Below are 10,907 nucleotides of genomic sequence, written 5' to 3' on the forward strand. Positions count from 1 at the left end.
AAAAAAAAAAAAAAAAAGGTTATAAAACCATATTGCAGTAATATTCCATTTTTGTAAAAAACAAAACAAGTGTTTTGTTTACACAGCTCACAAGAAAGCATGGAGACCATCATAGATATTTATCAGCTGTGGTTATGGATGGGGGTGGCAATGAGGGGTTTGGATTTTCTTTCTGCTAATCCATGCTTAACTAATTTTTATTTAATAAACAAGCATTGTTTTCATAACAAGAGAAAACTGTTATTGATAACGCCCTCTCCTCCCATTTGGAACTTTAATGACCTGTGCTGAAGACCCAAAGGCTTGTTACCCACCCCACAGGGATTACTGCCAGGCAAGGTACTTTGTGAGCGGTGGAGAGGTTTGAAGGTTTGAAGACATCAGCTCCTACTCCTGGTGGTTTGGTTTACCCTTGGCCTCTCTTCTCAGACTTAGGAAGCTAGGATAGGAGCATGGTGGAAGCCACAGCACCTGACTCACAGGCAACTATGAGAAAATACTCGCCCAGGGCTGGGTGCGCTGGCTCACGCTGTAATCCCAGCACTTTGGGAGACCAAGGCAGGCAGATAACTTGAGGTCAGGAGTTTGAGACCAGCCTGGCCAACATGGTGAAACCCCATCTCTACCAAAAATACAAAATTAGCTGGGTGTGGTGGTGCATACCTGTAATCCCAACTACTTGGGAGGCTTAGGCAGGAGAATCGCTTGAACCCAGAAGGCAGAGTTTGCAGTGTGCCAAGATCACACCACTGCACTCTAGTCTGGATGACAGAGTGAGACTCCATCTCAAAAAAGGAAAAAAGAAAAGAAAATACTCACTCAGCATTGTGTTGTGTATACATACATGCAATTTTCCATTCGAGCACAGTTCGATGAGTTTTGACAAACATAGGCAGTCATGTAACCACCACCAGCACAATCAAGGTAAAGAAAAGTTCCGTCACCCCCCAAAATTCTCTCCTGCTGCTTCTTTGTAGTCTCTCCTGCCTCCACCCCCAGCAGGCACTGATCTGTTTCTTGTCCTTATAGTTTTGCCCTTTCCAGGATATCGTGTAAATGGAATTATACAGTATGATGCCTTTGGAGTGTGACTGCTTCTACTCAGTAGAATACATTTGCGATTTCCCCACACTGCGTTTATTCCATGGTGTGAATGTGCAAGACCACAGTTTACTTATCCCTTCACCTGTGAAAAGGATATTTAGATTGTGTCTACTTTTTGGTGATTATGATTAAAGCTGCTATAAGCATTCAGAGGTTTTAGTATCAACATATGTTTTCATCTCTCTTGAGCAAATACCTAGGAGTGGAATTTTTGGGTCTGTGTGTGAGTATATGTTTATCTTTATATGAAATGACCAAATTTAGAAGGTTTGGGCCAGTTCTTCTGGCCAGCAGCAGGGCTATGCAGGGACCTAAGGAAACACTGATGATCACTTCTCCTCCCGTGTGGAACTTCAGTGACCTGTGTTGAAGATCCAGTAGAAACCATTTGTCTCTCCTGGAGTGATGCTTTCGCTTTTGCCAGCTGATGTGAGTTCCACCCTGCTAGGTAAGAAGTTGACTGCCCCCCCACTGATGACTCTCCCTTCCCCATATCACAGGCATGGAAATGACAATGAGTCGTGAAAGTTCTTCACTTAAATAATTTTTTAATTAACTCTTTTTCTTTAATTGGGAAACTAATATATGCACATGGTGAAAAAAAAAATCAGTCTAAAAGGATGTCCATGAAAAAATATACCTCTCCCTCTCATTCCAGGCTCCCAGTCCCTTATATGAGAGGTAGCCACCATCCGCAATTTCTTGTATATACTTCTAGAAATTGTCTCTGTGTATAATGACGCTTTTAAAATGCTGCTTTTAGATGTTTTCCCGATAATCAAAGCGATAAAGTATTATAGTTGTCAGGATCATTATGAAATTGTTGGGTAATTTCAAACTTGTAATAACTCATGTGAGGGTCCTCAGTCACCTTTAAGGACCCGCTAACCACCTGAAATTGCCAAGCATTCTATGTCTGCATTTTTCTGTGGCAGGTCAGTAGCTTTCATCAGATTCTCAAAAGGATCCGTGCACCAGAAGAAAGAAAGGGTGTGGGGAAGAAAAGAAGAAAGGCAGGACCGTAGACGCGATCTTTTACAGATAAATGGCAGATAAATATATAATGAGCTTGGATAAATCTGTAATTGGCTGTAACTCAGAATGTACACATTCCAATTTTCTATATTATTGCCCCTTGGTTTAATGATTGGAAGCTGGTAGAGCCATTGATTTATAAGGCTTAGGCTAAGTTTTGTCTTGGGCTAAGAGGAAATGTGCCTGGCTGAGCCAAAAGAGACGAAGGTCATGGAGTTCTTCAACCGTGCCCGTGTGTTTGTACTGACTCACTGTGTCTGAGGAAGTCTGTTGGTAGCTTTAGAACACGCATATTCTCCTGCCCAGGGTGAGCCGTGACTGGGAACTTATCACGGAAAGGAGTAGACCAACTTGCTTCCCACAAGAGGGCTTCAGGCTGAAAAATATTCAAGAAGAGTTTAGGGAAATTCCAGGGAGGCAGAGCCATAGCCAGCTCATGATAAAAGTTACAGATGTTTGGGAACTATCCTTGATAGAGTCAGTATCTAGAGTTGGAGCGGGGAGCACCTAAGCTTTCCCGTCACTCTTAAGTCATTTGATGCTCAAACAGTTCTATGTTGGGGAAACTGAGGCAGGAGTATGCTAGCTACAGTGCAAACTACCCCACATCTCAAGGGCTTAAGGCACGCCAGTTACATTTTCATGTACTGGGTGGGAAGGTGGAGTCTTGGCTCCACACAGTCATTCAGGGACCCAAGCTCCTATCTTCAGCACTTCCTCCCCAAGGGTTTAGTGAGCTAATAACCAGGCCCACAGCTAGAAAGTAAAGGAATGGAGCCGGGATTTGAACCCAGCCAGTCTCATTCCAGAGTCTGTACTCTGAACTATTATGCTGTGGTGAGAAACAAAGAGTACTGGCATCTAACTAGATTTACCTGCTGTGTAAGTTCAGAACTGGGAAGTGGGAGATAACTTGGGATTCTGAGGAACATTTGTTCTTTGTTGCCAAGGAATCAGGCTCTTCTTTTTAAGGAGTGAGATGGGTAAATCTGAGAGACTTTTTTTTAACTTTGTCTTCAGGTGAAAATTTTCAGGTTCAACATATAAAAATTAGAGCCCTTTCCCCCACAAAATTTGCCCCTGAAATAAATGTGCATGAGACTATGTTGCTTGGGTCTATCCAGTAGCAAATATCAACCCCCCAAAAGCTGATCACTGCCCCCTGCCCCACCACCATGTTACTGCTCATTTCAGGGAGGAAGTTTGATAAATTTCAGCAACCTGATTAAAACATTTTTCCCAGCTGAAATTGTTCTTGTAGAAACAACCCAAATGTCCCATATGAAAGCTGGAAAATCTGCTGTGGTTTCTACAAGGTTATACAAGGGGAACACCACATGGCCATTCAAAATGCCACTGATGCATTTTGAAAGATGAGTCTAATTTGCTAATGTAAAAAGGCAGATTATGAAGCTGGTCCATTTTTTATTTCAAAAAAACACACAAAGAATAAAAATTTGACTATTTAATGTTTCTAATGATTATTCCTAATGGATTACAAGTGATTTTTATTCCCTCTGTCTCTGTCTTTTTTTTTTTTTTGAGATGGAGTCTCCCTCTGTTGCCCAGGCCGGAATGCAGTGGTGTGATCTTGGCTCACTGCAACCTCCACCTCCTGGGTTCAAGCGATTCTCCTGCCTCAGCCTCTTGAGTAGCTGGGATTACAGATGCATACCACAACGCCCAGCTAATTTTTATATTTTTAGGAGAGACGGGGTTTCACCGTATTGGCCAGGCTGGTCTCAAACTCCTGATCTTGTGATCTGCCTGCCTCAGCCTCCCAAAGTGCTGGGATTATAGGCGTGAGCCACCGCGCCCAGCCTGTCTTGTCTTTTCAGACCTGTACTTTCTGAGCTTCCCACAGAGAAACATGTATGACTTTGTATTAAAGTAATAGCTTTAAGTTCAAATGGTCCTAATGATCTGGGTGACCTTGAACCATGGCTCACTTTCTCAAAATGGGGAGAATAGTTTTAGGATTCTGTGAAGATTAAACTCTAAAAGTACTTAACACTGTACATGTTCAGTACATTTTTGGGTGTTACTGTCATGGTTATTTTTGAAAATCTTTCCATTCTAATAAGTCCATTTCAACTCCAAGCCAAGTACGTCTGAGAGCCATGGGGCTTTATCTCAGAATGCCCGGGAGTGTGGACCCATGAGCAAGCCGGTCTTCTCCCTTCCCTCCTCTCCCCCGGCCCTCTGCTGTAGAGCAAGGTAAAGCTCGGTGACAGGGATACTGCTTTTAAGTGTGATCAGGGCAGCTGTGGCTGATGTCTGGTTTCTGTCTTCTGCATGAAGAAATAACTCATGGTTCTGGGCACAATGGTATTTTGGTTCAAAGCACGGATTCTGGAGTTAGACTGCCTGGGTTCCACATCCATTAAATGGGAACAATAACAATGCCACCCTCCCTGGGTGGGGGTGAGGATGAAATGACACTTAGCACAGCGTCGCAATAAATGCTAACTCTGAGAGATACAACGATGAGCCTCAGAAATTCACAGAGCATCAGGTCAACCATGTTAACATGAACAATTTTGTGGTACCTTGTACGCTCACAGTGTTGTGCAACTGCCACCTCTATCTAGTTCCAAAACATTATCATCACCCCAAAAAGAACCCTGTACCCACTAAGCATTCCCTCCCCATCGCCACCCTCCCCGACCAACCCCGCTGCTGGCAACCACCTATCTGCTTTCTGTCTTTCTGGACATTGCATATAAATGGAATCACACACATGTGAACTTTTTGTGTATGGCTTCTAAGCTTTTTAAAAATTTTTTTAAACTATTTTAACCTTTTTAAAATTTGAGACAAGATCTCACTCTGCCACGTGCGCTGGAGTGCAGGGGCATGATCTCGGCTCCTGCAGCCTCTGCCTCCTGGGCACAAGCGATCCTCCCACCTCAGCCTCCTGAGTAGCTGGGACCACAGACACATGTCACCACATCAGCTAGTTTTTGTATTTTTTGGTAGAGACAGGGTTTTGCCATGTTGCCCAGGCCAGTATCAAACTTCCAGGCTCAAGAGATCTGCACACCTCGGGCTCCCAAAGTGCTGGAATTATAGGGTGAGTCCCCACCACACCTGGCCTATTTCAACCATTTTTAAGTGTGCACTTCAGGAGCATTAACCACATTTACAGTGCTGTGTGACCATCGCCACTGTCTTTTTCCAGAACTGCTACATCATCCCAAACAGAAATGGAGACAGGTTTTCTAAATGCCTGCATGAGGTTCTCCATCTTCAGCTTGTGTTAGAATTCTCTGGGATGGGGGGCTTGTTAAAACACAGATTGGGCCAGGTGCAGTATCTCACGCATGTAATACCAGCACTTTGGGAGGCCAAGGCAGGCGGATCATGAGGTCAGGAGTTCGGGACCAGTCTGGCCAACATAGTGAAATCCCGTCTCTACTAGAAATACAAAAAATTAGCCAGGTGTGGTGGTGTGTGCCTGTAATGCCACCTACTTGGGAGGCTGAGGCAGGAGAATTGCTGAACCCGGGAGGTGGAGGTGGCAGTGAGCTGAGATCGCACCATTGCACTCCAGCCAGGACGACAGTATGAGACTCTGTCTCAAAACAAACGAACAAACAGCAGCAACAAAACCCAAAAACACAGATTGCTGGGCCCTTCCTCCCCCGCCACATCCCCCACCCCCAGTTTCTGATTCAGTATGTCTAAGTGGGGCCCCAGAATGTGCATTTCCAACCAGCTCCTGGGTGACACTGATGCTGTTGATTCGGGCCACACCCGGAAGACCACTGTTTTAGATCAATAGGTTTACAGGACAGAGTGGATGATGGCATCCTTCAGGGTCAATCAGAGAAGCCAAACTTCTATGGCCTATGGGATAAGGGGTTTATTATAGGAATTAGACCTTATGCATTCATAGGGGGTCAGCAGAAGTGAAGATGAAAGAGTTGTCAGGGGTCAGAGGCATCACCCCCTGGCCCTGAGTACATGAGGAAACTAGTGGAGAAGTCTACAGCCAGCTGTTTTCTGGTCCATCCCCAGCTAAGTGTCCAGGGGTGGTAACAGGACAAGCAGTCAGGAGAAAGAGCTGGATGCAGAGTGGAGGACAGGCTGGAATCTGCTGGAACCCATGGGGCTGTCTCTCACCACATCCAATCGTGATGGCCTCTAGAGTGTAATGGCTGCTCTTCACTTCCACCTCCCAGCTTGCCACAGTTTCCTCTTTTGGCCAACTGGAACCTAGAACCAGTCAGGGAAGGGGATTCTGGGAAATGCAGTTCCAGCTTAACCAATCCGGCACAGCAGGAACTACCACCGCGGATGAATCAGTCCTGACCACAGACCCTCCTCCTTGAGACCAGGGTGGTTTCTGGGGCTCTGCTGGGGGTTCCCTGACTCTCTTGACAGGACCTTCTAGCAGGCACAAATCTGGTCCATCCCAGCAACCCCTTGCTCAGATCATCAGCTGAGAACTTAATAAAAACAGATTCCCAGACCCCAGCCCAAGCCTGCCAAGTCAGACTTCAGCAGTGGGACCCAGAAATCAGATTTTTAAACAAGCTGTCTAGCTGATTCAGATATCCAGCCAGGTTTGGAACTTCTGATGTATGGAAAAGAAAGTGGTCTCTGGCCAGGCCCCGTGGCTCACACCTGTAATCCCAGCACTTTGGGAGGCTGAGGCAGGTGGATGACTTGAGCCCAGGAGTTCAAGACCAGCCTGGACAGCATGGCAAAACTCCATCTCTGTAAAAAAGAAAAAATGCTAAAATTAGTGAAGCATGGTGATACATGCCTGTAGTCCCAGCTGCTTGGGAGGCTGAGGTGGTAGGGTCACCTGAGCCTGAGAGGTCAAGGCTGCAGTGAGCCAAGATTGTGCTACTGTACTCCAGCCTGGGTAGCAGAGTGAGTGAGATCCTGTCTCAAAAAAAAAAGAAGAAAAAATGGGAAAGGAAGGAGGAGGGAGGGAGGAAAGAAAAGGAAGGAAGGGAAAGAAAGAAAGAAAAGAAAAGAAAGAGAAAAAGAAAAGAAGGAGAGAGGAGGGAAGGGAGGGAGGGAGGGAAAAAAACGAAGGAAGGAAAAGGAAGGAAGGAGGGAGGGAGGGAGGGAGGGAGGGAGGCAGGCAGGCAGGGAAGGAAAGAGGAAGGAAGGAAGGAAGGAAGGAAGGAAGGAAGGAAGGAAGGAAGGAAGGAAGGAAGGAAAAAGGAAGGGAGAGAAAAGGAAGGGAGGGAAAAGGAAGGGAGGAAGAGAGGGAGCGGAGGAGAAAGTGAGCCAAGGGTTAGAATTCTGGTTCTACTATTTGCCAGCTTTGTGATCTTGAGCAAGTGACTTAACCCTTTATGATCCTATATTGTCTACAACATAGGATCATTTCACTTTCCACTATTTCAGTTTTCCATGGTCAACTATGGCCTGAGAATATTAAATGGAAAATTCCAGAAAGAAACGATCCATAAGTTTTCAATTGTGCACCATCTGATGTGGTGAAGTCTCACACTGTCCCACTCTGTCCTGCTCAGACGTGAATCGTCTCCTTGTCCAGCAGATCGGTGCTGTAGACACTACCTGCTCACGGGTCACTTAGGAGCTGTCTGGGTTATCAGATCAGAAAACATAAGGTCAGGTGTAAGGTCAGGTGCTGTCTGTCACTTCAGGCATCCACTGGGGTCTTGGAATATATCCCCCGAGGATGTGTGCTTAGCTATTAAATGAATGGGCTCAATGCCTGCCTATCTCGTGAGGTTTGTGGGAACCAAATGAGGCCGTGTGTAAGAAACTTCTGGCAGGCGAAGTATTATTGTGCTTAATCCAGTTAATAGCTGTGCCTAGACATGCCTGGGAGTAGGTCAGATAGGCCCAGCATCTCCTATTTTTACTTAGGAATCTGGGGCTTAACCTGATTGTATTTTTTTTTTTTTTTTTTTTTTGAGATGGAGTTTCACTCTTATTGCCCAGGCTGGAGTGCAGTGGTGCGATCTCAGCTCACTGCAACCTCTGTCTCCTGAGTTCAAGTGATTCTCCTGCCTCAGCCTTCTGAGTAACTGCGATTACAGGCGCATACCACCATGCTCGGCTAATTTTTTGTATTTTTAGTAGAGACAGGATTTCACCATGTTGGCCAGGCTGGTCTTGAACTCCTGATTTCAAGTGATCCACTCACCTTGGCCTCCCAAAGTGTTGAGATTACAGGCGTGAGCCACCGTGCCTGGCCAACCTGATCATATTCTTAATACAGATTGTTTTCCTGCCATCGTGAAAACTATATTTGCTTTAAAGTCTTTAAAGTCTCAGTTCACATTCCAGGCATTGTTTTATATAAATATCATTTGCTTGTTTTTTCTTTAAGCAAATTTCACAAACTCCATCTTAAAAAAAAAAATTGTCAAAGAAGAGCCTTTCAACTTCCAGTTTTGTTTATCTAAAAATACCCTTTCTTCAGCCTGGAATCTTGGACATTTTACCACATGCTGAATGCTTCTATGACTTTCTTTTTGTGCCTGTCACCTTGATGTTAGTTGTCACCTGAACTAGGTAAGACGGTTGTGGTCTGCATGAGTAGAACAAGCTACTTTTTCCAGAAGGCAAGTTGTAAGGTTTCATAACACCTGCTCTTCAGTGGGTCAAGGCAGTGCTCCGGGGCCAGGCCATCTGATAAAGGGAATGGTAACTTTCAAATGTGACTTATAAAGAAGCTGTTATTTCCACAGCAAGCGAAAGCAGCAGTAAGGAAAACAGGGTTTTGCAGTTCCACTGGAAGGAGTTTGGGGAAGATCAGAAATCAGGGCGAGACCTCTGAGAGCAGCTGTCAGCACTGGGCAAAGTCTGAGAGGTGAGCATGGGGCATCTCTGAACGACAGGCAGTGTTCTGTGCCTTAGACACACTTCTGTAGCCTTCACTTATAGAATCCCATCATTTTCCTTTTCTTTTTCAGAGGGATCTCACTCTGTTGCCCAGGCTGGAGTACAGTGGCTTGATCTTGCTTCACTACAGCCTCCACTTCCTGCACTCCAGCAGTCCTCCCACCTCAGCCTCCTAAGTAGCTGGGACAATGGGCATGCTGCCACCATGCATGGCTACTCTTTAACTTTTGTAGAAATGGGGTCTTGCTATGTTGCCCAGGTTGGTCTCAAATTCCTGGGCTCAAGAGATCCTCCTGCCTTAGCCTCCCAAAGTGCTGGGGATTACTGACATGAGCCACCACAACCAGCCCCATTGTTTTCCTATATTGGTTTCAACTCTGAAATGTTTCGTCCTGGAGACCTAGGCAAATTTTATTCAGAATTTGAAATTTTCCTATCTCAGTAAAGGGCTCAGGTTACCATAGCAAATATCATACACTGGATGGCTTACACGATAGAAATTTATTTTCTCAAAGTTCTGGAGGCTGAAGTTTAAGACCCAGCAGTGTTCAGTTTCTGGCAAGGGCTCTCTTGCTGGCTTGCGAATGGCCGACTCCTCACTGTGCTGTGTCCTCACGTGGCCTTTCCTTGATGCATGTGTGGAGACAGAACTCTCTGGAATCTCTTTTTATGAGGGCACTAATCCCATCAGACCAGGGCCCCACTTCATGACCTTGTCTAATCTTAATTACCTATCCAAAGTCCTATTTCCTAATATGTTGGGAGTTAGGGCTTCAACATATAAATTTTGGATGGGCACAGATATTCAGTCTGTAACAGCACCCTACCAGCCTTTTGCTGGCTGACACTAAAATCCTCTGTCCCCTTCATCTCTCCCACTCGAATCAAACTCATCGCAAGTTCTTTTCCCTTTGTCAACTTTGACTGTAAATACTGCCAGGCGTGGTGACTCAATGCTGGTAATCACAGCACTTTGGGAGGTCGAGGCAGGCAGATCATCTGAGGTCAGGAGTTCGAGATCAGCCTGGCCAACATGGTGAAACCTCATCTCTACTCAAAATACAAAAATTAGCTCGGTGTGGTGGCAGGTGCCCGTAGTCCCAGTTACTTGGAGGCTGAGGCAGGAGAATCACTTGAACCTGGGAGGCAGAGGTTGCAGTGAGCCAAGACTGCACCACTGCACTCTAGTCTGGGCAACAATAATGAAACTCCATCTCATTAAATAAATAGGGCAACAAAAGCAAAATTCCGTCTAAATAAATAAGTAAAATAAGCAGGGCCGTGTCTCCTGAGTGGTTTTCTGTTGCCCTTCTATCCTGCCTTTCCTCCAAGGTGATTTCTGCCACAGGGCCTTTGCACTGGCTACCTCTATGAATTAGTCTGTTCTCACGCTGCTCATAAAGACATAAGACATACCCAAGACTGGGTAATTTATAAAGGAAAGAGTTTAATGGACTCACAGTTCCACATCCTGGGGAGGCCCCACCATCATGGCAGAAGGTGAATGAGGAGCAAAGTCATGTCTTACATGGTGGCAGGCAGGAGACAGAGCTTGTGCAGGGGAACTCCCATTTCTAAAACCATAAGATCTCACGTGACTTATTCACTACCAGGAGAACAGTATGGGGGAAGCTGCCCCCATGATTCCATTATCTCCACCTGATCCTGCCCTTGACAAGTGGGAGTTACTACAATTCAAGGTGTGATCCAGGCGGGGGCGTAGCCAAACCTTGTCACTCTGCTTGACTTCCCTGCCTCCCAAGTCGGCTGCCACCTTGTCAGTCTCAGTGAAAATGTTGTCCGCTCTGAAAGCCCTTTCTTGATCAGTCAAAAGAACCATCCTCGGCCGGGCGCGGTGGCTCAAGCCTGCAATCCCAGCACTTTGGGAGGCCGAGGCGGGTGGATCACGAGGTCAAGAGATCGAGACCATC

At 45.8% G+C, this 10,907-nt stretch overlaps 1 protein-coding gene across 1 annotated transcript in view; it reads left to right on the forward strand.

Annotated features, from left to right (window-relative positions):
* The window catches only part of TMEM51 (transmembrane protein 51), a 67,960-nt gene that overhangs the window by 12,119 nt on the left and 44,934 nt on the right, over positions 1-10,907 (forward strand). The window lies entirely within an intron of this gene.

This window comes from Cebus imitator, unplaced genomic scaffold (genome assembly GCF_001604975.1).
Source record: "Cebus imitator isolate Cc_AM_T3 unplaced genomic scaffold, Cebus_imitator-1.0 Scaffold15, whole genome shotgun sequence".
Lineage (NCBI taxonomy): Eukaryota > Metazoa > Chordata > Mammalia > Primates > Cebidae > Cebus > Cebus imitator.